Below are 27,195 nucleotides of genomic sequence, written 5' to 3'. Positions count from 1 at the left end.
TTTCATCTCATTCCATCAGCAACACTGAAAATAACCTAAAACAAAGCCTGAGATCTGACACAGGAAAATAGTTGGATTGGACTGGCTGCTCCTTTCAGTTACTCTGCCTGAATCATAAAAATACCAAGTGACAGGAGATTTATCTGCTCTGAATACTTCTCCCCTTGCAGTTCAAATAGCAGCTTTTTGGCTTTGTTATTTTTTTCTATTCATATGTGATTATTTTCTCTCTGTTTCCTTTTATTGTTTGTGTTTTAGGTAGAACTCTGAAAAACTTGTTTCAGTTTATGTTTATAGCTTTGTTTTTCTTTTATCCTGCAAGCTTCATGTGTTGTTTAAGGTCAAATACCAAAAAATATCATAGCAAGTCTGTTAAACTCGTCACTCCATTTCCAAGGGTGCTGTTTGACCTCAGAGAGCCTCCTTTGTACCCGTATCAACAAGCTTTGTTATCAAAACAGTACCACCAACCTCCATCCTGAAAAATTGCTGACAGCCCAGGGACAGGCGAGTATTTTGTCCTGATCTTTGCTGTCAATTCAGCAGGGTCCAGAAGCATTTTTATACTTTTTTTTCCACCCCTCCTTCCTGCAACGCTGTTGAGAGCTGGAATGAGTCCCTCAGTGTTAGGAGCCCAGGAGAAGGGAAAGGGATGTGCCATTTTGCAGAGTGAGGGCTCCTGCTTTCTGCCAGGCTGCTCTGTCTCACCTGTGGTGTGGTTCCCACCCCCCCTTATATAGCCTGTATAGCTTGATGTTCCCCGTGCGGTGCCCCTCATGCTGTGGACCTTGTTTTTTTCTTTTGTAACATCCTGAGCATGGCTTATTTGTTCCTTGTTTGCATTGTTTCTTTCAGCCATTTTTCCTCTTCTCTGATTCCCTTTCAGTTAGTTTAAAGGACTCCCATATTTTCTTTATTGTCTCCGCTTCCCTCTTTTCCAAGGCCTTATTTCAGAGAGGCAGTCCTGTTCATAACTGCTTGTGCATGCACATTAAACCCACAAAGCCAGGTGAGTGTGTGCCTATTTACTGTATCAGGGTCTCTATCTCAAGTTGTCCTTAGTTTTTCCTTTTTTCTTTTTTTCCCTTAACATTTATTGTTCATTATGTGAACAATCTTGTTAAGGGGAAAACTTGTTACAGTGCCTAGAATTGGGCTAACAGATGTTTACATTGCTCTTTTGGTCTGTTAATGTAGAACCTCATACATCAAGTAGTGATGGGACTTGAGAGCATGCCGTTTCCAGCTGAGGTACTTTTATTTGTGTGACATGTGGAAGGATCTGGTCAGAAATCCAAACTATTTGCTGTGCTCTTAGTGAGACACAGACAAATTGCTGAATGCACGGATAATGGAGCATTTTAATTCTTGGTTCATTAGTTCAAATCCATCCAGTTCGTCAACTGCAAAAACTCATTACTGTCTGATGGCCTCTTAGGGCTTACTTGAAATTAGTGGGGGCGAGTGTGGGAGGGATGGAGGGGCTTTACAAGGGGGGAGGTAAAAGAGCAGATCGTCTTCTGTCACATGCAGCACCTTCCCCTACGACCAAGAATGCCATCCTTGCTAGCAACCCCAGCTCAGGAAGCAAAAATACAGAGGCCGAATAGGCCAAGCTCCTCTCTGCTGCAAAGGTGGGCTGTCACAGCAGTGCTCCAGCACCCCGATGAGGCCCTCAGGACCAGCGGCAGCTGTTTGGATGCTGGTGGGCTTCAGACCGCAGTGCTGTAAAAGTGCCACATTTTTAAACACATTTTAGAACATCCTTTGATGTTTTATCTGTCTCATCAGAACAATTAGCTCCTGGATGCTCTCTGCACAACAAAGGAAATTAATTAGAAAGAGTCAGATGCTGTGATATGGAGTGATGTTTAGGAGGACTGCGGTGTTTCAGGTGGGTTTTGATGTTGCAGCAGCTGAGCTGGAGACTGTTGTCTTGTGTGGCTGGGTATAGCTGGACATAAAGATTTTTCTGAAAGGGAGAAAGTCACCTTATAAAAGCTCTGGATTTCCACCCTGCTAAATGTTTTTTCCTGTGAGCTAAGACATAAAAGGTATGTGTAAGGGGGAAGCGGCCACCCTGAGACATTGTTATGAATACCACAGTGCACAAAGAACAAGGAAAAGATCATACCTTTGTGTTTTCAGTTCCTAGATACACCCTGGCTAAAAATCAAAGTGGAGTAGCTCTGCTCTTGCTTCCCCCATCATATTTCTAAATGGATTTTCCCTGTAAGGCACTGAGATGCTAAACTTTGATCATAATCAGCTGACTCTGAAACTGGCAGATATCAAGAGCCATTTCTTTTCTGTGATGTATGCAATCTACTGACATGAAAAGAATGCATTTAATATGTTTGAGAGAAACAGAAGTTTGATCCCAAGAATTTGAAGTCAGGGCTCCTGTTTGTGAAACTTGAGGTACAACAGTGTTTTTCATGTGCCTGACAGGTGATCAGAGAATTTCTTTCCCTTTTTGAATTGTTTTAGGTTTTGTTTCTAGTGTTTTTGTTTGTTTGCTTGTATCCCCCAGAGCAGTGCAGGCTTCCTCAATCTCTGAACTGCACTATGGCCAAAGAGGTCAAAGCTTGGCTGTTCATTAATCTTCTCGCAATACCAACCAGAGTCAGTATTGCTAGGTTTTGCAAATCTGTCTGTAGAACTGCACAAGAATGTGTAAATGTAGGAATTTGACTCAACAGGGACCCTCATGGAGTACAGACACTGTTCTGTGACATGAGAAGTAGGTTATCAGGCCTGGAAGACAGCTTTGAAATAATGAATTTTGTGGACTGTCTCTGCAGCTGCATACTGCAGGCAGACTGAAGAGGTGGTCCTCTGTGAGGCTTCCCCACCATTTTAGTTGGTTGAGAATCGCTCCTTTTTCACTTGCAGGATTGCAGTCCTCTCACATCCCCAACTACCAGTTGCTGACCACTTTGTGGAATTTGTATATTGCAGGGAGCAAGCCCATATCCTAAAATATTTGCCATTCCCTATTGGTGAACTGATCTGACCTAAAATCTTAATCCTGGAGTGTGTGGGACCAAGCCAGGCAGTATCCTGCTCTTAGGACAACCGATGGAATAAGACTGTTGGGGGAGTGTGGATGACAGTGGTATTGCTTACAGAATGTGTGCTCCTGCATTGCATGCTGTTGGGCAGATACAGGAGCCTGCCTGACAGCAGACAAGAAGAACATAGCTTCACAGGGAACAGTTTGTGCCAGGAAATGGAAGGCAGGTGACAAAATATGATGTCATTCCAAAAAAACGTCACGAGAGCAGAAAGCTCTTATGTAGCAGAAGTAGCTCCTCTAAGCATTATCAATAACTTCAAAGGGAAGGCATCCAAATATAATAAAGGCAGGCAGCTAATGCTCATAATGTGATTTTTAAAAGTTTTCTCAAGTACCAAAGGAGCCCTTTTAATGCATAACCAAATTACATGTTGAATGGATGTGTGCTGCAAACTAATTTTCTCCCATGAGAGTCTGAATATTTTAGAAATACTATTCTCCAATGGCATTTGCATCTGGAACATTTATGTTCCCTTATTGAGCAGCAGGAAAAAAAGCCAAATAGTGGAACTTTGGAAGTAAAGATAAAGGGGGGAAATACGTGAAAGGCTGAAAGGTTTATCAACTTGTGTGTTGCACCATTCTCCCTCAGAAGCATAGGCAAAAACGAAATGAAGGGGAAAAAGAGCTGTGAACCATGATGAAGATGATTAAAGAGGATACAGAGCAGACGTCAAAGCAAATATCAAGCAGCATTAATAACTTTATAACACATCAGAAGATTGTCTCAAACCTTCCCAAGAAAACAAGAGATTTTGCTGCTGCACCGGGTAAATGGAACAAATCCTCAGGTGCATGCACTAGTCTTTGTTGGTCAGAGATATTCCAGTGTCAATTCAGAGCCGAACAAGAGATTTTAATGGGGTTAATGTGACTACATGCTGCCAAATGGAGGGGAAAAAAAACTTCCAAGCCTTCAAAAATCTAGAGGGAAAAACTGTCATCAGTGGGGAATTCACAACTTCAGAGGAAGAAAAAAAATGCATTTTCTTAATGCCCTTTCTTCTGTATAGAGGAAAGGAATTTTCCTATATACGGAAAAATAAATAAAATAAAGGAATGAACACTTGCTGCAAAGAGCTCATTTTTTAGTCAAACCATTGACATTTTTTCCTTCCCTAAAAGCATAGAGAACTTTCATCTCATGCAAATCTGTGAAAAAATATGCTTTGGGCCACACTGTGGAATTTTGCCCATTTTGCCTTGAACCTAAGCAAATATCTCTTCTCGGAGCCACAGAGAGGAGCTTGTCAGAGATCTGGCTGGACAGCTGGATCTCCCTTGCTAGTATTTTAGTGAAAATTTCTTTTGATCAGATTTACTATGCCCAAATGATCTCTGCATATGGGTTAAGAAAACATTCACAATCAGCCACGAGAAAGTGAGTAAAATCATTGCCTTACAGGGATTGAACAAATTGTCTTAAGCGTTTTGGTGTCAGCATGGTGTAATGAGCTTATAAATTGGCATGAAAGACATTCCTGTGAGCTCTTATGTTCTACATCTACAGCCAGTAACCAACAGAACCATATGCTACTTCGAGGTGTGTCGAATTCTTTATCATACACAGCTTGAGTTTCTTTTAGGATGTGAAGTCTCTCAGGAAGGTATGTTTTGGTATTGCAAGTGGTATGAAAGCGTAATCCTTCAAGTTTCTGCAGCACCCATTAGAAAGGGCTTTGGTGGGTCTGAATAGCTCCCCTGCATGTTAAAAAATAAGCTAACTGAAAGAGAGCTATTATAGACTGTAGTGACAACTGTTTCTAATCCCTTTCTGTAGAAGGGAAATCTCTGATTCAGATCTATCTAGAATTATTCCTGGTTTGTCCCCATTGGAGATGAAGAAGTGTATCTGTTCACTTATTTAAATGTCCCCCCATTTTTACCTGGCCCTTTCTCCCTCACCCCTTCTAAAACAGCATGAACAAAGGGACTGCCAGAAACTAACGTTAGCTAGAATTACTGTACGGGCATTTTTATGAGTTTCAATAAAGCTGGAAAAAGTAAAGTTCTGTCATTTTCTCCTGGAAAACTTAATCTACTTTCTTACTCTCCAATCCCAATTATGTGTTTAAGATCATAGCTCTACTATTCTGTTCTTGCCTCTGCCTCTTGTGGAAAATCTGTTTAAGGGCTATGCATTCATTTCACATGGAAAGCAATTTTTTTAGTTTTTCAATGCAGGTGTAAAGACAGAAGAATTCATGCTTGTGGAGAAGTCCAATATATTATTACTTCACTCTGGGATATAATATTTCTGTATTGTTTTAATAGAAGATGCCACTCTAGAAGAAAAAAAAAAAAACTTTTTTTCTTTCTTTCTTTCTTTTCCCTCCTTTTCCCTATTCTTTTTCTTCCTTAAACTGTGATCTCTTCGCTGTGTGAATTGTGTTCAAATCTGTGGGAATGCCCACTAAAACCAGTTAAATTTGAATTATTGGCTGGTACCAAATGAGCGTATATAGCTAGTTCTGGCCTTGTGGAAAGGAATTTTTACCGTTTCTCGGCATGCATCTGCTTAGAGGAATTCACCTTCTTCTATATCAGTGTATAATGATTACTTAGATATAATAAGGATGGTGAAAGGGGAGGATGTTCTTCATTAGAACAAAAGGCTGGTAATAGCAGAGAAAAATGACTATCTGAGATAAAAGCCTGGCAACATGAAAGATCAGATGGGTTACTCATATGTAATTACTCTCTTGAATCCATATGGTCATGGTGTATTATATTATTCCCACTCAGCATGCTAGCGGCATTTTGTTGGTGTCTCCTCTTATTACCCATATCTGCTTCATTCAGCCGAAGACTCAATACTTGTAGAATTAATTTTTTTAGCGTCCTAAATAAATTACTCGACATTCTTAGTCTCATTCTGCCCAGTCTCTCACTACCTGACATGGGAATAGGGAATAAAGGAGCCCAGAGGAGTTTTTGTAAGTGATACAGAATTTTCACTTGATGGGAGAGCCTGGGACCCTCTGCAAATGAGATCTGGGAGTCTATCATAATGTTTCCAAGTGGGAGTTACACTACTTAAAGGCTGTGGATGTGGTTTACCTTGACCTCAGTAAGGCTTTTGACACCGTTCCCCACAACATTCTCCTCAAGAAACTGGCTGCTCGGGGCTTGGACTGGCGTACGCTTCGCTGGGTTAGAAACTGGCTGGATGGCCGGGCCCAGAGAGTTGTGGTGAATGGAGTCAAATCTGGTTGGAGGCCGGTTACTAGTGGTGTCCCCCAGGGCTCGGTACTGGGGCCGGTCCTCTTTAATATCTTTATCGATGACCTGGATGAGGGCGTCCAGTGCACCCTCAGTAAGTTTGCAGATGACACCAAGTTAGGTGCATGTGTCGATCTGCTCGAGGGCAGGAAGGCTCTGCAGGAGGATCTGGATAGGCTGGAGCGATGGGCTGAGGTCAACTGCATGAAGTTCAACAAGGCCAAGTGCCGGGTCCTGCATCTGGGGCGCAACAACCCCAAGCAGAGCTACAGGCTGGGAGATGAGTGGCTGGAAAGCTGCCTGGCAGAGAAGGACCTGGGAGTATTGGTTGATAGTCGGCTGAATATGAGCCAGCAGTGTGCTCAGGTGGCCAAGAAGGCCAACAGCATCCTGGCCTGTATAAGAAGCAGTGTGGCCAGCAGGTCTAGGGAAGCGATTGTGCCCCTGTACTCGGCTCTGGTGAGGCCGCACCTCGAGTACTGTGTTCAGTTTTGGGCCCCTCGCTACAGGAAGGACATGGAGGTGCTCGAGCGAGTCCAGAGAAGGGCGACCAAGCTGGTGAGGGGTCTGGAGAACAAGTCTTACGAGGAGCGGCTGAGGGAGCTGGGCTTGTTCAGCCTGGAGAAGAGGAGGCTCAGGGGCGACCTTATCGCTCTCTACAGGTACCTTAAAGGAGGCTGTAAAGAGGTGGGGGTTGGTCTGTTCTCCCACGTGCATGGTGACAGGACGAGGGGGAATGGGCGAAAGTTGCGACAAGGGAGTTTTAGGTTGGATGTTAGGAAGTACTTCTTTACTGAAAGGGTTATTAAGCATTGGAACGGGCTGCCCAGGGAGGTGGTGGAGTCACCATCCCTGGAGGTCTTTAAAAGACGTTTAGATGTAGAGCTTAGCGATATGGTTTAGTGGAGTACTTAGTGTTAGGTCGGAGGTTGGACTCGATGATCTTGAGGTCTCTTCCAACCTAGAAATCTGTGATACTGTGATACTGTGTGTGATACTTTGGCCCCAAGGGACTTTCAGAAACATTATGCTAACAGTTCATTTTCAGAAGTGTTTTAGCAGTTCAGTTGTGTTAACTCCTGTGTTCTTTAGGTTTCCAAGAACTTATATCACATTTGGAAATGGGACTTCGCATACTGAATCTTTTAGGCAACAGCGGTTTGTGTCCATAAATGAGCTGAAGATTCTTTGCCTGACTGGAATCAGGAAATTAGCAATTGCTGCCTTGTTTAAAGTATGTGTTGGGGGAAAGGAAGGGGAAATCAGAGCTTTCACACAAAATTGATTTATTTTTCATAATGTAAAGTATTTTCATACCTTCTTTTTAATATTATCTTTAAGTAATTCATTATATTATTTTTGAGGGGTCCTGACGTTTTTTCATGCCAGTCTGTCTTTGCCTGACAGAAGGCTCCCCAGACTCTACATGTGAGATCCTACAGTATAATCAACTCATAAGGCTACCAGTATGATTTCAAAGGTCTTTTAAGAAAACCAGAAGAGCTTCAGAAGCACTTCAGTAATTTGCAGGCTTATACGAGCAGACATGAGCTACTTAGCTTATAAAATAGAACTTCTCAGCCAATGCATCTTTTTCTCAAAATAGCTTTTTATTGGCATTGCCAATAAACTGTGCAGGCTGTCTAGTCACATTGCTTCATTTTATTTATCCATCGAGAAAATATGTTACATGGACAAGAAAGCTCTGAAGAGACAATACATATGTGCATGTCCAGTGCATGTTTCTCAGAGTCTACATGCACACTTCTCCTTGCCTCACATAAAGCTTCCAGAATCTATTGGTTAAAAAGTTTTTGATTGACATTTGTTTGAAGATCAGCTACATGAAGGTGGTCTTCGTTTCATAATGTAGTCTCAATATTTTCAGTAGTTTAAATACTGGAAAAGGAAAATTTCTCAAGGCAGGGTTAAAGCTTTCTAAACTTTTATTACCGCAGACAGAAAATGCTTTTCATTCTTATTTTCTAGAAATACTCCTCTGGGTGGAATTTCTGCTCCCCATCAGGCAAGTGTGATAGCTAACCATGGTCTTGAGGTCTTGTGAGAAAATACCTTATCTTAAAGAATCTTCATTCTTTAAGATAAAGAAATCCTACTGTGCTTGGCATTCTTTCACCAATCTTTCACCCAAGGCTGCTGTACTCCTGTGTGTATTTTGTGCTTTATGCAGGTGCCATAAAATAAGACACAGCTGAAAATATTCACTTGGGAGCTTGGCCAAAGACTTCAGCCCAAGTCAGAGCAGGCGCTCACTCAGAACAAAAAATGTGGAGGAAAGATCTTACGTCCTAACAAAAAGAAGAAACAAATGCAAAATCCTTAATTGTTATTCAGATGGAGGGAGGGAAGAGCGTTATTCATGCTGTCAGCTAGCTTTAGAATAATTAACACAAACAAAAATTTGGGGATCAGAAAAAAAAAAACGCATATAGTTCTCTTGTTTTGGAAGAGATTACTCCTGAGTGTGCTGCTAATCTGACTAATACAGTTACATTACATTTTGGGGGCAAAGGAGATTATGTGGGAGGAATTAAAGAGATTTGATATGGATACCATATTTGGTAGAACTTCGAATGAGATTACTAAAAAAAAAAAAAAATAAGTCTGCTTTGTGTATAGGCTTGACTAAGTCCAGAGACTCTAATGAGATCATGTATTCTGTCTCCAGTAGGGTAAATGGTGCCAATTCAGAACTGTGGGAATAAAATTCATTGGACTCTGATTAACTCTAGCATTGTAGCAGTACCCAAATTGGCACTTAGAATTTCATGTCTCCTGGAGGTCATAAGGAAATACTGTGGAAACAGAAGAGGGAGTCAGTTCTGTACCAATGGTGATGCATATTTATTTTCCACCAAACTGAATTTCATGGATGAAGTTTTATTTTCCTATTTCTTAAAAAGGAGATTTTATGGAAGTATTTTTTTTTAAATGAACTTGGAGTTGAATCGATGGTCTATCCCTTCTGTTCATATGATTTCAGATGCCTAAAGCCACAGGATATGAGGTGGGTTATTAGATATGCCTTTCCAAAGAGGAAATGGTAAGACAAAAATGGCCTGCCTGAAGTTACAGTTTATAGATTAGAAAAAGGCACAAACAATTAAAAGACAGAAACAGTTAGGGCAAATTACTTGCAATCAAGCTGTAGCTAAATGAGCTTCTTGATGAGGAAACCAAATTTATGTTGTTTAGAACCACGAATAAATGTTCCTAAAACAAACAAAAAAAAAGTTGAAGGTGAGCAAAGTGTTAGCACAATTGGATACAGATGTGCTGATAAGAGAAGTTATGGGTGCAATTAAAGTTCTGGTATCGGATAATAAAAAAATATAATAATAGTAACTACAGAGATCTTTCCTGTCAAATTCAGTGAGACAAAACCTTAACAGGTGTAATGGTATGGTTATATTCAGGTCTTTTCCCCTCTGTTTCCACACGTGGCTAGCAACCTTAGTAATTAGTTTTGACTCAAACCAAGCAAAATTTGGCAGTTCAAATCAAAATATACATTCCCAAAAAATCATTTACGTAAAGAAAAGGTTGAGTGCTAGGGGTGGAGGTGAATACATTTAACACTAGAATTAAACATTTTTTTCTCTTCTTTTATAAAAATGTGAATTACCTTTTTGGCGTTTTTTTGAATTTACCTTTTCTTTGGAAAGTTATGTAGATTCAGTGATGAAGACAAAGTCATACAAAGCCCTGAAGACGTATGAAGGTTTCAGTGTGAAACATCACATTTTTCTCTTTGTTACTCTATATACATTTTGCATTCAATGTAGTATTCATCAATTTCACTGAATGCTAGTCATTGTCTACCTATATTTATCTGAAAGAAATGACTTTAAAGACTTCGTAATTATGAAAAGGCATCAAGCAATGCTATCCTTCTCCATTCTTATTGCATTCAAATGGTAGGCATAACACAGTAGAAAAAAGCAAGGTATAATGGGGCTTCCTATTGTCAGTCAGAAAGTGCAAGTATATGTAGAGAGAGATAATATTCTGCTGACATTTTCCCTTATCTTGATTCCTCTTGTCATTTCATGCAAAAAGTGTTGCAGGTCCTGTGGAAATAGGCGTGTAGAGAAAGAGAGTGAAAACCTTTCAGTCCTGAGCTAAAAGTGCTGGCATTCCTAAATATGGAGTTGTGACAGAAGTTTGAAAGTGAGTGCCCCTGTCAAGTTTAGAACAGTAAATAAGAAGCCCAGATCCCTAAGTTCCATAATCTTGTGGAGCATTAAAGCGTTAATGATATTGTATATATTATTTTCTGCTCAGTTGTAAACAGTGTTTATCATTTGGCAAACTTATACAATGTTGAAATGAAGAGATTATAACATATTGGGCCAGTTAGCAGAAAATACAGCCACTTGAAAAGAGAATGTATCTCACCTAAGTCTGTAAAAAATAAATTAAGAATATGCTTTTCCATTGGTTTGGCATAGAGCATCATTTGTCTGTTTAGGTTTTTTAAGCCTAGAATTTTAAAAATTAAAGACTGATTTTGTAGATGTACAGCCTTTATTTTGTTGTTGAAATAACAATAGATTTTGGGAATTCCTAATGAATAGGCTTTCTCGGTTGCTAATGGATCTTCACAGAATCACAGAATGCTTGAGGTTGGCAGGGTCCTCTGGAAGTCGTCTGGTCCAACACACTGCCCAAGCAGGGACCCCTAGAGCAGGTTGCCCAGGCCCATGTCCAGGTGGCTGTTGAATATTTCCAAGAAGGGAGACTCCACAACTTCTCTGGCAACCTGTTCCAGTGTTCCATCAACTGTATAGTGAAGAAGTACTTCCTGATGTTTCGACAGAATCTCTGTGTTCCAATTTGTTCCCATTGCTTCTTGTCCTGGCTGGCACTGGGCACCACTGAAAAGAGCTGAGCTCTGTCCTCTTTGAACCTTCCCTTCAGGTATTTATGCACATTGATGAGATCCCCCCGAGCATCCTCTTCTCCAGGCTAAACAGTCATGACTCTCTCAGCCTCTCCTCATAGGAGAGGTGCTCCGGTCCCTTGATCATCTTCATATCCCTCCACTGGACTCTATCCAGCATGTCCATGTCTCTTTTGTACTGGGGGACCCAGAAATGGGCACAGTACTCCAGGTGCAGCCTCACCAACACTGAGTAGAGGGGAAGGCTCACCTCTCTTGACTTGCTGGTGACACTTTGCCTTATGCAATGAAGAATACCATTAGCCTTCACAGCAGCAATGGCACATTGCTGATTTGTGTTCAACTTGGTGTCTACCAGGACTTCTAGGTCCTTTTTTTGCAGAGTTGCTTTCCAGCTGGGTGGCCCCCATCATGTACAGGTGTTTGGTGTCTTCCCTCTCTTTGGTTTGTATATTCAAAGTTGTTCTGCTGTTAAAAATATATATATATATACGTATGTGTATATATATATATATACACATATACATATGTATATATATATACATATGTATATATATATATATATGACTCGTACAAAGAAGACTGAGGTTTGATTTTTGATCATGGAGTAGTGTTTGACCTTAGCTCCAAAAGTGGGAGAGTCAGCCATTCCAGTTCCAAAATCTCATATCAGTACTTGCAGCCTAAAGTGGAAAGGCAACTTTGAAGGAGATAGACCTCAGTAAAACATATTTTAATCTGAACTGGAATAAAAATATTAGCCTTAAGCAGATGTTAAATTAAACACCTGTTTCACTACTGTTCTGAGACATAAGGATTGCTTCAGTATTTGTTGTCATAGGTGATTTGAGCTGACGTCATGGTTTATCTGAGCCTTGAAAGACCCTCTGTGCAAGGAAGTATGGAGGAATAGTAGTTTCCATTCCCAATAAGGCATAGTGTGGGCTGTGTTTTGTCTTGATTCTGAGGTTGGGGCAGAGAATATAAAAATTGACCAGACAGGATGTTTCACATCTGGTAGCACTTTTCTTGGTGGAAAGGTTCATTGAGAGTCATCATGGTAGTTGAAGACAGCGAGTTTTTGAAGAATCATTCCTTCCTCCAAATAGGTAACTACCTAAAATGAAGTACCCTGATTCCTTGGAATTTTAGGAAGTTTTTCCTCTCTGCCATTTTTATAACCTTACTCACGTTGCTCTGATGTATGGAAGATCCCACTTCTTATTTCTACACCACTGTTTATGTGGCCAGTATATGCTTAGTACCTAGACCTAATATTGTTTTCCAAACGTGGTTAGGATTGAAGTCAATACATAAAATGTGCAGTATTTGTTTTTACATTACATGATAACTCTCATGCTTAAGGGGAATGATCACAAATTTAAGTTATATGTTTTATTTAAGTTATATGTTTATTTAAGTTATATGTAGTTTTATCCTACACTAACTGTACCTTTTTTACAGTCCTAAATTCCATCTTTTCAGCTTGATGTAGAGATAACCAAGGGAAAGAAGATAAGGTTGGGAGAACCAGCTTTTATTTCTCATCAGGATCATAAGGACAGCATTATATGTTGTGAAGGATTGCAGACAAGGTGTTAGATTAGGAAGGAAGCTCATTTTCATTTCTTGTGATTTGGGCATTATTTTAAACTCCCCAGAGATGAAGGATTGGATGATTAGACAGGTAAGTAGTATAGAAGGCCTAATGACCCAAAACTGCTGAAAAGAAAATTTGGCTTCTCATTTGTACACCAATTGTTTGAGAAAGTGAAGGAGACTGTGCTTAACAGAACTGCAGGGAGATATTGGGAGTCGGGTACCAACTACGTAGCAGAGGCCTGGTGTACTGGCAAGAGGAGTGAGGCTTTGATTTACACTAAAAAAAGAGAACTGACAGCGTTCCTCCAAGAGCACATTTACCTTAGATTTACCTTAGCCCAGTTTCTCCTTTTGACTGCTCAGCAGGAAGCCAATCCACAGAAGCCCTTGAGAAACAGAGCGAGAGAGGGAATAGCTGGGCGCATCATTGTGTCCTTCCTATATTTTTTTCTACTCTTTTTTTTCTTGTCTTAGGCCTTCCTCAGCTCTTTCCTTTGCAACGTACTCTAACCTCAAGGGACAAAGAGGCAGGCAGGCAGGGAGTGTGCATCTTCAGACAAATCTACAAGGAGCTTTGCAACAGGATCACAAGAGGCAGAGGGTAAATGTGCACAGCAAGTTGCCTTGTACATTAATAGAGAGTTCACCTGACTGTCCCACTCACCTGCAACTTTTCAAGCAAACCAAAGAGAAAGATAAGGAGGGGGAAAATAAAACAACAACAAAAACAGAATGGAAGGTAGAGTGAGGATTAGATTAACACAGTCACCATGGGTAGTAACATACGCAATGCTAGGGAGAATGGTAAGAGTGTTATGGAGGGTTGGTAGTATTTCAGAAAATGCTCTACTTTCTACATATAGACCCTGCCCGTTTTGGAGAATGTTGTTAATGAACTTGCTCTGTTCTACTTAAATTTGAGAAAATAATAGGAGACACCAGGTAAACACATGCTAGGTGGAAGTACCTATTTCAGAAGCTGTTCAGAGCTATTCAGTTGCATTTTATCCTCGTCTTTACGGTAGCTAAGGCTGAAAACACACCAATGAATCATGCTAAATATGTGACCTTTTATAATAAGAGAAAACATTTAATATTGTTATTATTACACTGGAATAAACAGGTGACCTGGCTAACAGTTTTCCTGTTGTAATATTGGTGGCATGAAATCGAAAATAGAGCTATTTGAGGTGTTTTTCATTGCAGAAAATAAATAATAACAGTAAAAGAAGCCAAACTAGATTTATATCCCCTGTCTTTTCTCCCCTTTAAATGCAAAATGTGGGTTTCTTCTATTTCCAGGGAGAGACAACATTCCAGTGAACATTTTGGCTCTGATTCTTAACTTCTCCATTGTTGCCTTGAACCTGGATGACGAGTTTTATTTTTCCAGTCTACATGCAAGTCTCATTCTGTTAGTAAAGCATGATTATCCAAATGTCTTTTCAGCTATGCATAGCATTTTGGAACTGTTAGGTGGTGCAAGCTTTCCTAAATCAATGCTAAGAATGCTTCCTTTTTTCTCTGGTGAAGTCCTATGATGCTTCACATTTCATTAACATACTTCAAACATGTCATTCTCTGACAACACTTGTACTCCTAATACAATAGTCATGTATGTACAGAAGGTGTGAGAACAAAGCTTTGAAATGGAGTATGCATCTGAAAGAAAGTGAGGATATCTTCATGACTGCATACAGAGTAAGAATGGCAATATGTACATATATAAAGATAAGAATGTAAGAAAGAACCTATTAGATCAGACCAGTGGTCTGTCTTGCCAGTCCCTGGCAATCTCTTGCCAATCCCCTGTGTCTCACAGCGTGGGAAAAAGATGATGTTATTTAGGGACAGAACATGAGCCTACCCACATTCTGTTTTCCCAGTGTCCAGTCCTGAAGCAGTAAGGTTATTAGAATATATACCCCCCATATAATCCTTCTAGTATCCCCTTATGTCGATGGAATGGTTGGTTTCATTTACTTGATCATTACACTAACAGCAAGCAAGCTTTCCTTAGAATATTGCAATGATAATTTCATTATCAAAATGCTCTGCAGGACAAAAAAATAATAATAATAAAAAAATCCTTCTTAGAATTTTACGCAGAAGATTAGATTCATTAAGCAATCTGGAAATTGAGAGTACTTCAGTAGATTTTCTGCTTCAAGTAATACTTTATTACTATTTCTTTCAATATTAAATTAAACACAGGTTAAAGTTAAATAAAAGTAATGCTATACAGAGTCTGGTTAGTGAAGGTAATTGTTAGATAACACTAGCCATACCATTTTTATCTAAGCTTTGCAATTCACCTTTTAAACATACAGATGTTTTGAATCAATCCAAGTAACATTTGTATTCACCATATTCTACTGGTGCTTTATTACTTTTATTTGTTCAGTTAACAGCAATGTTGGAAAAAAAAAAAAAAGAAAAGAGAGAAGATAATGTCACCGCTGATGCAGGCTTCATATACAATCAACAATTTGCTAAAGCAGTTTCATAATTTCTGCAGAGCCTGTTTAATTTGAGATTTGGGACAGAGAAGGGGGAACTAGAGGGACTAGACTAGAGGGAACTTTTAACAAAGAGAACTCATATGTACTGGGTGAGAAGTATTAAAATAAAAAGGACTAAACCCAAATCTTTCTCTGTTCTGACCCTTCTTTCCTGTGAAGTATCCTACCTTCCCGACTTGATCTGTAGTTCAGTAACTCATAGTGGTTCAACAAATTTGCATTCTGATCATCCCTAACAGATGCTTCCAGATGTAGCAAGAAGTAAAGCATTTCTGCATAGAGATCTTTATATTAACATTAACATAACATTAACATAACATAACATTTTCATAATCCATCCCACATCAAATAAGTAGGTCTCTATAGATACAGGCACATTCCTAAAATTCCAGCTAGAAACTAGTTTCCTACTGAAGGTACTAGAATAAGAGCATATCTAAAGAGCTTGTTAATCGGGAGTCCAGATACTACAGATGTAGGACAATATAGTAGGCTGTGACCTATAGCAGATCTATATGAGATCCTCCTTCCTTTTTCTGCAAATATTCACCCTCTTTCTTTCCACACCATTTCCCCGGAAGCTACAGCAGAAGTAGCAATGCACAACCTCTGTTGGACTATGAGTAGACATCAGAAAAACCTGCAGGCCTTTTGTTGAAATGTTTCCTGACTGAACAGCTGTTTTACTTTCAATAGGAAAGGGTGGAAGGAGAAGGCACCAACAGGACAGATTCAGTCCCTAGATACTAGTAGGATATGACAGACTTGTCATACAATTATAGCCATTGGGGAAAAAAATCAGAATGATTCTTTCTTAGCAAAGTATTAATAGCCACTAAATGAAGGCACTTATTTACTGATAAAGAATTGTTTCCTATGACATGAAAATATTATTTATATTATGATAAAAAAGACAACATTTGCATTTTCATGCCAACCTGGAGAAACGTTGGTTATTCAAGTGAGCCTTGCAAAGTAGAATTTGGAAATAAAGGAATAAAAGATTTCTCAGCAAAGATTTGCTCAGTGTGCTTTACTGTCCTTTTGGTTCCTCTCTTTACTTTGTCTTGATGCTGTTTTTCCTTCATTTTTGTTGATGTTTCTCACCCCTTGTATATAACCCTTCCTCTACCTCTCCCCAGTTAAATGGGATTTTTAGCCTGGTCTTCTATGGGAATGAGCATACTCGATTGCACTTTAGTCCTCTTCTTCTCCCCTCCAAGTAATCTGCAAACCCAGTGACCAATTTCAATTCAGTTTCATAGAAAAGGAATTACCTTGGAGCTGTTAGTATTCTGTAAATTCTATGCAAGTACGTGGCTGCGTAGAGAAGAGAGGTCCTATTAAGGTCTCGCACTGAGGATCCAACTCAAAAGCTGATTCTTTATTAGAAACCTGGAAATCTGCACAGAGAGCAAACCAGGCATCATTAGTTCTGCTGTGTACAGAGGAACCACTTGTTTTTTCAGCTCATTGTACTAGCTATCAGCTTGCTTTTGGAATGTAGCATTCTACAGATGATGAAATGGTGATAGGAGGAGGGTGTTCAAACATCAAAAAGTGTACCTAAGGTCTCTTTTGGGGGGATGCTTGTTTCCCACCTGCAACATGTTTACTTTAAAGGTTGATGCATCCTTCATCATGATTATAGAGAAGAAACATCAAAACCACTCAGTACACATCCAAAGAAAAGAGGAAAACACACAACAAGAAGGATGTGCATTATTAAAGGCAGTTCTCTGTGCTCTGGAGGCAATCTTCAGGGAACAGATGGATTTTGTGTGTATTAGTCAACAGATTTATCAAGAAACCTTAAAGAAAAACACTCTTTCTAAAAAAGAGTTCTTTGACAGAGTCCATTATATAAAATGGTCTTAAGTCAGTAGGAATGCGGATGAATTCTGATTGCTTCATGCTATCACGAAACATACTGTGATAGGGTATCTTTCCTCCACTCATTCTCCCTTAAATGTCTGATGTGAGGAGAAAGAGAAGTGGAGTTGTCTGGAGACCTGCCTTCATTTTCCCCTGTTTTCTTTCACTGGGATCCTGCAAAGTGCAAAACCTGGTGCACGCACCAGCTACTGCTAAGATGTTGAGGAAATGTGTCAACTCAAGTGCCTATTCCTCCTTCCTTCAGGGTAGTGGTGAAAATGTTACTTGTCAAAAGCTGGCTGTCACCTAAAAGCAACCTCAGTAGAGTTGGCACACTCTCCTGACCAAGGGGGGCTCTGCTGCTCGGGTCCAACTTATGACTTGGACTAGTTATATACGAATTAATTAAGACTGAAATTTTTCATTGTCTGCGATTTTGTAAATTCCTGTTACATGTGTTTCCTTGGTTTTGTTTGTTTGTTTTCCTCTTTTTCAGACATTCCCCAGAGTTTGCGGGGAGAAAAGTATTCACTACTGCTAACATTAGTGCTGCTATTCCAGCTTTGTCACAGAAGTGTAGACCCAGTTTTACAAATCTTATATTCTGTGTTCTTCTCATACTTTGCTTTATCATAAGACATGACCTTTTCAGAGAGTCCAGGACAGAATAGGTTGGCTATTTTGAGACATTATAGTGTAAAGATGGGTACAAAGAGATATGGGTTCACAACATATTCTGCCTCATGGATGCCCAAGCCATTATCAATGGTTCTCTGGTTGAAGAATGAATCAAAGAGCATAGGATGAGTATTTTGTGTTGTCTATCTTTGAACACTGAGGTTTCTACCTGTTATAAAATATTCACAGAATTAGAAAAATAAATGGTCGAAAAACAGTTAATGAAGGCTTAGGCGAGAGTAAGAAGTGGAGAACACATATGATACCAAAATATTTTCAAATTAAAATAGCAGGTTCAAATCCAAGATAGACTGTTGCTCACTAGAGATTTAGGAAAGACTACTTCTCCAAGCATCAAAATGAATCCTGAATTGTGAGAGTTTTAGGATCCAGAAAGAGCAATGGGGAAGACCCTTCATTTGTGACTAGGAGGGTGGGTTGTTTTGTTGTTGTTTTGTTATTTTGTTTACTTTTTTAGGTGTGCTGTTGAGTTGCCAAAGAAGCCCCATCTGATTTTTTCTCTAAGGATAGCCAGGATTTATGAAAGTCTGTGTCAAAAGAAAAGCTTAACATTTTGTCCTTAAACATGTATGGGGAGTTAATTGTGTCTGTTTCAGCCTTTAGTCTACCAGCTCTGTTCAACTACTCCAGGGAGTGTTTTTGTGCTTGTATAATCCTCCATCTCATTCAGAGTGGAACACGAACTATTGAAGTGTAATGGCGAATTTGCACTTTCCTGTGTATTCCGGCAGATTCATTATGCAGCTGCTCTGAACCTTAAAACAGATAATGGATTTATTACCATTTTATTAAAGGAAGACCAAAAGAGAAGAGGAGGTTAATTTTCTAAGTATCTCACCTCCACCTTTATTTCAAAGATACATTACCTATCTTCTGACTTTTCTGTGAGTATTCTTTCCCCAGTTAGCCATTATTTCAACTGCTGCCTTTTGTTTGAAGAAGGATTGCAACAGCTCCATTAGCACTTCTTTCTTAATGGGAAGTCTGGGTGGGAAGTGCTGTTAAAGCAAGGTTGTATGAAACTGGAGGGATCGTATTTACTGAACAAAGACCCTTGGGTCTGGATATTGCTCCGATTCCCACTGTTCCCTCTCCCCACCCTTCAACAGTTCCTGAGACTTCAGTAGTTTTACTGCTGGTAAGCATTGTGAGAGGGCTCACAGTTGGTCCAAGTGTCTTTGAAGAGCTGGGCTTCAAAATATAGCTGTTGTGTGCAAAGTGAAGCCTCTCTGGACTGTGTAGCTACATTACCATATCCCTGCAAGTTTCTGTTTTATCTCTAGTGAAACAAAACCATTGAGGACCAAGTCTGTCTTCAGTTTCACTGTGGATGTTGCAGAGCTGCAATTATGTTCGTGTGAGCCAGGACCACAGGACCTGTGCCTGGGCTGCAGGACCTCACCAGAGATGCAGTGCTCCTCTGTGCCTTCACTGGTCCAGACGGCTGCCTCTGGCAATCACCAGTAGGGGGGCAGAGCCCCTCTGCCTGTTTTACATCCTCTGGGGTACAGGAGCTGTCACATTGACAACTCCTAATCCTAGGGAAGATACCTTCTTACGTGGAACTCACTTTGGATGAGATCCAAAGTAATCACCACAAGAAATCCCCCTAACTCTGGTTTGGGTGGAGAATGGAAAATTTTGCATTGGTACAGATCACAGAAGGCCAGTGTTGCTGGGACAGTACTAAAGATTGACTCGGAGTCTAAAGACTATTTGCATGGCCTGGAAGTGATAGGGCTGTGTGTGCTGAAAGGTCTGTTCCTCTGGTGACAGTTTGGAGAAGGAGAAAAAGAAAGTGCTTATTCACCCCCAGTATGGAACAAGACAGCTCTGTACAGTTATTTGTGTGCCTTTAGACTGCTTTGAGTTGGGAAAGACGACTTTGTTTCTGAGTGGAAACCATAGAGACATTTAATTACACTACAAAAAATATATACAATAAACAAGTCTATTTTATTTTATTTTATTTTATTTTTTTCAGCCAAATATACTAGAGAGCCCTAGAGGGAAAATATATTTTAGTACTTTACAGTTACAATTGCAATTTATGTTAGTCTAGTGTCTTTCATACGGGAAGTACCATATCATAAAACACTTTACAGTCTGTTTATCAATACAATAAACTGAGAATATTGCTCAATTTACTTTATTAGAACTTGCTGAGAGATACAAAAATAAAACCAGCTTGGATTGCTGTTTTTTTTTCTTTCTTTCTTTTTAAGCAAGTGAAACACTGGGAAGAGTAAGCATCGCTAGATATGGTCTTAGTTATGAAAGGAAGAGTGTAAAAAGCATCAGGTAATGACAAGGCGGTGATCTGAGGACAGCATTCTTATCAAAGAACTCCAAGAAATGGCTGGACTACAAGTATATCAAGAAATTTTAGTGAAACTTATAGGCAGATTATTATATTACCACTATTATAATACCACTTATTTTGCTTGTTTGACTTGTGGATATTATTCAATATAAGTAAGGTTGGAATAAACTGGATGTGAGCTGTTTTTATGGCCAGCACTTGCTGGAGTTTAGTTCATTAAATATTTTTGTGATACTGCAGAATCTGATGGTAAAGCTTCAATGGGGTTATGCATATGAAAATTTTTGATTCAAGACAAAAAGTCAGTTGTGATAGGCAGCAGTTTGCCTATTTCTGTACTTATTGGCCATGCATTAATAACTGGTATCTGAATCAGTCACAAATACGTCATAGGTAGTAAGCAGCTTGGCCCCGGAACTTAAGAAGATGTGGGCATGGATTTCTTATGTTTTAAAACATTTAAACTGCTTTACGTCTAAATGCTTAACCAGCCTCAGGTATTGCTGCCCATTATTTTACATCATAAATACTCATTGAGTGCAACTGGGCAATGAACAAGAGCTGTACCCACATACACATTTTTCTGTGTGGTGACACTATGCATGTGTGTATATTTCTAATGGGTATGTGAAAGCCACATTTTCCTAGTCTGAGATGAAAAATACAAACATGCATTAAGTGTGTCAGAAGGTTATTGAATACTGTTCTGCAACGATATCACTGGCAGTCAGAATTAAAGCTGTTTGAGAGGCTTAAATGGGCACTTCCATATGTTAACAGCTTTTGAGATTTTTTTAAGCTTAACCTCATTTTATAAGGCTCCATTCTGATATGATTGAAGTAAGTTGCTTGCTATTAATATTGCTATAAATACTTTAAAATTTTCCTCCATCCTAATGTAGTTTGTAAGTTTTCAGTCTGTCTTATTTGAAAATTAATCATAGGTATACTTGCTTTGGAATTCTTTATCACAAACTTAAAACTAGCCCAAATTTCATGCTGTGTCAATTCATTATAAATTAACTTGATCTTTTTATTTGACTATTTTTTTGTCTCTACAGTGCTGTTCTGCCTTGTTTTTGCAAACAATTGCTACCAAAAGCATTGATATTTCAAAACTGTGATTGATATTTTATTTATATGTGTATATATAATACCCTACTCTATCATTAAGTCAGTAAAGACAAGTGGTAACTGAATGATATTCATTGTCAAGATTAAATAAAGAAAGGCAAATATCTGTGCAGTAACAGGAGATTAGAAAAAGTAAACTACTTATACTCTGAAAAAAAATCCAATGCAGCTGATTCATTGCTGCTAGTCTCAGTACAATAACAAGTGAATACTACCTCAGTTACCACCAGAGACTCTTCAGGAATGCAAACATAAAACCAAAAGGAGAAATACAAAACCCATCAAGTGTTTGGAACCTAAGACTATTCGTCATCCAATTTGAAATTCCCAGGTACAATAAGGTCAGTTCTGGAAAATGGGAAACTTGAGTTTTGAAACATAGGGATATTGTTTTTCTAATTGCTTCAGACACCTCTATGTTATTTAGTAGTTATGTGTTAAGTAAGGAAAGACTTTTGCAGTAACTTCCAGACAAGATGACATCAGTGCAATGCTGCAAGAACTAGAAGACCGTGTGAGCTCTATTTGTGTTTCTGTCAGCATTTAATTGAATTGTCTGTGAGGAATTGCTAGGCCTGAAGCAATTACTATCAAGAGCAGAACTATTAGTTTAAATCTTCCATACCCTCTTTATTCTATAGAAACAACTTTTTGTAGGTCTTTTAACTTCACTTGCTTCCCAGAGCTAATCACGTATTTCTGCATATGCAAGATCTGGTCCCAGCTTGTGGTTGAATAAGCAAAACTATCATTTTACCAATCTCAAAATTTATCAGGGTGTTATTTAAATTCCAGTGCTTCTAGTTTTCAGTTTTCAAAGTTAAGTCGATAAAACATCGTTGTTTGACAATACTTCATGGAAAATGGAGTTTGGTTGCTGTTCATGCCAGAATGAAAGGTCACCGACGTAATTTTTCAATGAATTGACTACAGGGCTGTAGACTCCATTAGAAAGGGGACTTGTAGCATTCTACTTAGCCTCATTTGGGGAATGGCTGAGGGAAAAGGAAGGCAGATCTCTGGATTCACACTGCTAAGTGGCCCTAAATTGCAATTAATTAAACCTGCTTATCTGTTCTTTTGCATAATTAAGATTCAAACTAGTGACAGCACAGACCCTAGAAGTGCCTCCAGTAAAACAAAGAAACAAAAACTTATGTAATCTATCTTGCAGGTGTGCACTATTACTGGTTTTGGTGTTTGCACTAATGAAGGAGATAATACTATATGGCCTTGTGAGAGGAGCAGCCTCTAGCGTTAGCTCTGAGGACTATTCTTAAAAATGTTGATGAAATAAAGGCACTCAAGGAAAATGGTGGGAAAAGAAGGTCAGCATCATTCAAATTGTATTAGTAAAGAAAATAGTGTTTAATCTACCTCCAGAGAAAAAGCAGTTGTGATATTAGCAAACACAGCATCAAAATAGAAAAGAGAGACTAATCTGGAGAAAGAAACTATCACAGCAACTGGGAAAACCTAGAACAGAAGGTAAGGGATGAGAATTGTCATGGTCTTGTACAAGTATGAGTGTGCATGTAGCATCTGGGTGTAGCAATATTTTGCTATAAAATTTGTATTCAATGAAATTTTAATCAGAATAGAAAGGAAATAAAATGTATATATGTAAGGGGGAAAAAGTTGATAAAGGAAAAGGAAAATGTCAATGAGAAACGAAGAGGAAGATTATTAGGAAGAGAAAGTAGGATACTAATGAAGATAGAGCACAATACTGTGAGTGGGGGTTAGAGACAATGTATATAGGTATTATAGGGTAGAAACATCTATCACATGGAAAACCAGAAGGCATCGAGCAGGAGATCAGAGGGCAGTAGGTAAGCTGGCGAGAAAAGCAGAGAAAAATGCACTCCACTAGAAACCTATCAGGGTAGGAAACAAAACAGTTAAATACTATTGGAAGTAGTTTGCTGTAGAAAATGTAAAACGGCTTCTTCTGTGTGTCTAACTGAGATAACTTCCTTGTCTGGATTTAAACGTCTACTTTAACAGGGGTTAAATGGACCAGTATCCGTAAAGCAAGAAGTTTATTCATATTTTATTATTATTTTATTCATACTTTTTTAATTCAAAAAAAAAAAAGCTTTCTCCAGTTTTCTTTCTTCTTTGTATGTTGTTTAAGAAGGCAGAACCTTGCCTTGCAAGCTGAAAAAATAAGTGTCATTATAAAGGGAAACAGGTTGTAAATGTTAGAGCTTGCTTTCCTTGAAACTGCACCACAATGAAGCTACATTGTCCAAGAGGATGGTTGGAGTGGAAGGACACTTGCCTGGGTCAGCCTTTGATTTTCAGGCTGTAAAGGGATGCATTATGATTCAGGCCTGACTCTGTCATTGTCTTCTTTTTACTTCTGGCCCAGAGTGACCCTAGGTGGAGGAAAAGTAAGTTCAGGCGTCCTGCCCTCCAGCTGTTGAGCATCTCTCACCAGTCTGAGGGCATCCGTGTGGATAGGTATTCCCCTCGTAACTGGATTGAGACCGGCAACTCACCAAACAGCAGTGACTTTTCTTCCTTTCTTTCATCGTCAGTGATGTGGATCAGAGTTTGAACTAGCAGCAGTCCCTCTGCCCCTTTTCATGGATCGTGCAAAACCTTTATTTGTTTTTAAACCTGTGTAACTGCTTCCAGCAGAAAAGCAATAGGTGAGGTGGTGTCAGATGAGGCTGAAAGCTCTATGGGAGACAATGGAGCTAATTCCATAGGCTGGCCAGACTGACAGGCTGATAAAAGGCCATTGAGGAGTGTCTGTGTTTCCACGATGTGCTGACGCCATCCTCTGTCCCCCACCCATGCAGAGAATGGCCTGGCACCAGGCTCACTCTCTGGGAGCCGGATACACTCTCCTCGTCTCTGAAATGGAAGTACTCTGTATTTTTATATCATACTGCCATTAGAATAAGGATATGAATAATCTGTCTGCTCTGGCATGGAAGTGATGTTTATGTGTTGCCATGCCAAACCTACGAGAGGTCACTATCGAAAGGTATGCGGAAAGGGGAAGCTGTGCAGAGACCGGCCTGTTCCTGGATACTGTTTGCAGTGGGTGTCACAGCTCTCCACTCCTGTGGAGAGAAGGCAGGACGGAAACCACAGAACAATTAAATCCCTGTGGGCTGGGGGGTTTCCAGTGTCTGGCTGCAACCTCTTCAGGATAGTTTCAAGGGTGATGCTTGAACTGGACTCATGTGACCTGAGGAGTCATCTGGTATAAAGCAGGGAAAGGATTTAATTACAGAGAACAGATAATCTTTGTTCTAATGCCTTTAACACTATCACTTTCTCTGCAGCTGCTTTACACATAATAACAGCTTAGCTTTCATCGCAGTTATATGTATTTTTAAAAAGGCAGTATCTTCCTACCACCACATAAGCAGCATTGGTTTCATTCATTTAAAATCATCCTTTCTCTGTGACTACAGGGCATTACATCCTATGTCATTCCATATAATAGTCTTCTAGGAATACATATTTTTACCTTTATTATTGAGATTACTTCAGTCAGCAAGTGCCCATGGAATGGAATTGCAAATGATGCGTGCAGAAAGTTAACAAGCTGTATTTCTTCTGTTGATATGATATACTGACCCTTAGGAACAAGACATAATACATACTGTAACCTTAGGTGTCTCTGAGGGATGTGGAACATCTGAAGGAAAATGCAGGAAATAGTGATTCCTTCGGAGAGCTTAAATCATTCAATGACTCATTCACACACAGTGTTAATTGTGCTTTACACCTGGAGGGACTGGGTACTTCGGCATAGCAGCAATGGACAGCTGAACATTTTAGCATCTTGGATGCTGGGTTTGGTTTACTTGCACCAGTGCCAGACACGGGATCGTGTTGGAACATTCTCTTTGCTTAAAGAGAATTTTGTAACCAAAGGACAGATTTGTTCTTGCAAATGTGAATTGTGTAGTAGTGTCAGGTGGGAATTATAATTCGTGATGGCATTTCAATACCTGAAAAAATCCAAGGTTAGGCACAGAGAAAATGTGATTTTTGGTTCTAAGCCTTCTTGTGGCCAGCCCAGTTTAGAAGATAAGCAATACCATCACCGGCAGTTGTGCTACCAGGCTCTCACACTGTGGGAGATGTTGGCTTCAGTGAGGTTTTACTCAGTGCTTACAGGTAAACAAGGGGCTGAATATTGGAGGCAGTTATCTTTGCAGCCTGGTAGGTATTTCCTTGAAGTTGGGATGATGTATGTAACCATGTGTGGGGTTATCCATGATGCACCTCTGCATGGCTAAACAGAGGAGTTTCATCTCACTGCCTGTCAACATGCTGTCATGAAAGTTGAATTTCCTTTGAGCAAAAGTCAGGTGCAAACACTGCATGCCAGAAGTAAGAAATCAGTGAGTGATGTTGGGATATCTACCTGTGGAGGAGTGCAGTGCAGAGTGCCAAGTCTTGGAGCCAGTTGTTTTGTGTTCCCTTTTGGTGTGAGCTCTTCAGGATTACTTGTAAGCTGTACCTGCTGCTACCAGGCTCAGAGATGATCATCCGTTGGTGTATAAACAAGGATTTTTATTACATAATTTACGTAGAATTATTAATGTAGTAGCATAAAGCATTGCTCCTTTGTAATTCAGAATGTCTCTTTACTTGCAGCAGATCTGCTAGAACACTGCTGCTGAAGGGCTTGTGCAGATGTCTTCCTGCATTTTTCTTCCTACAATTTCTACTTTGTAGGCAGCGCGGAGCAAGCCCTGTATGATAACAACACATCACAAGTTCTCCCAAGCTGGTGGGGAGAAAAGTGATTGCTAACTGGTATACCAGAGAATGAGAAGGTTAATTTTATTTGAAATTTCCTCAGTTAAGAATTTGATCTCAGTAGATAAGCAAGCTGAACCACCAGAGCAGATGGGTAATGCTCTAAATCCTGTGACACAGGCTTATAATATTATTTTTGAAACTACAAAACCAAAACTAACAGTCATGCTTTGGAAGATGCTTGCAGACTGTTGACACCTCGGTTGTCACAACTCTTAGGCATCTGCAACAGTAAGATTAAAAAAATAAATTTAAGATAGACCCTTAAAACTTACCTTTTCATCTGTGTCACAAAAGAAGCTCAATATAAACTAGCAAAGCACAGACATGCAAAGGCACACGTGCAATTCCTGAATTCCTAACCTAAGCAGATCAATAACAAAGGGATTTATCCTCTTAGCCTCTGGATATGGATAATCAGTACACTTTCTACATTTTTTCTTTTTCCTGAGATCATATCTTTAGTAGAAATTTTGCCTTCTGAAAAGGTGTTCTACATTCTTCTTGTTAACAGCTTCAGGCAAATATATCTGTCACACAAAATGAAAGGCATTTTTGGGGGGGGGGTGGAGGGGAAGGGGGGAAGGTTGTCTTAAGTGAAATATGATGCCAAGATGGTGGCACGGTGTCAAGTCCTCTGATACTTATTCTTTAAAAGTCTGTTAGTTTGGAACAGGTGTCTTGAGTTTCAGCAGGTTAATCAAGTGACAAATGGGTTGGTTGGGCCAGTCTTTACTGTTGTGGGAATTTTATTGCTTAAGCCAATAATTAATTTGTCTACACACAAACTGCCTCACAATAAAAATACGTTTATGACAAGACTGTCTTGTTAATCTTGATGAACCAGACCCCCAACTCTTTAAAGGCTATGTGTACATGTAGGTTCAGTGCAGATACGAGTTCTTGTTTGTATCATAAATTATGCTATTATATCCATGTATGCAGGAATTATGCAATAACACTAAAAACACTTGATGTCCAAGATTTTATAGCAGTGAGGAGACTGAGTTTCGAGCTGCTT

General features: G+C 39.5%; 1 protein-coding gene across 6 annotated transcripts in view; it reads left to right on the top strand.

Annotated features, from left to right (window-relative positions):
- The window catches only part of LOC310892987 (uncharacterized protein), a 592,327-nt gene that overhangs the window by 432,214 nt on the left and 132,918 nt on the right, over window positions 1-27,195 (top strand). For 5 of the 6 annotated variants that reach the window (XR_014578609.1, XR_014578610.1, XR_014578611.1 and 2 more), the window contains exon 4: window positions 14,130-22,868. The gene's annotated coding sequence lies outside the window, so the exon portion shown is untranslated. Of the gene's footprint in view, window positions 1-13,301; window positions 13,429-14,129; window positions 22,869-27,195 lie in introns of all 6 variants that reach the window. The other variant, XM_083821351.1, reaches the window with a different exon arrangement.

This window comes from Anser anser (assembly GCF_964211835.1).
Source record: "Anser anser genome assembly, chromosome: 1".
NCBI classification, from domain to species: Eukaryota; Metazoa; Chordata; class Aves; order Anseriformes; family Anatidae; genus Anser; species Anser anser.
Note: the sequence above shows the minus strand (reverse complement) of the source record. Positions and strands in the feature narration are given on the sequence as shown.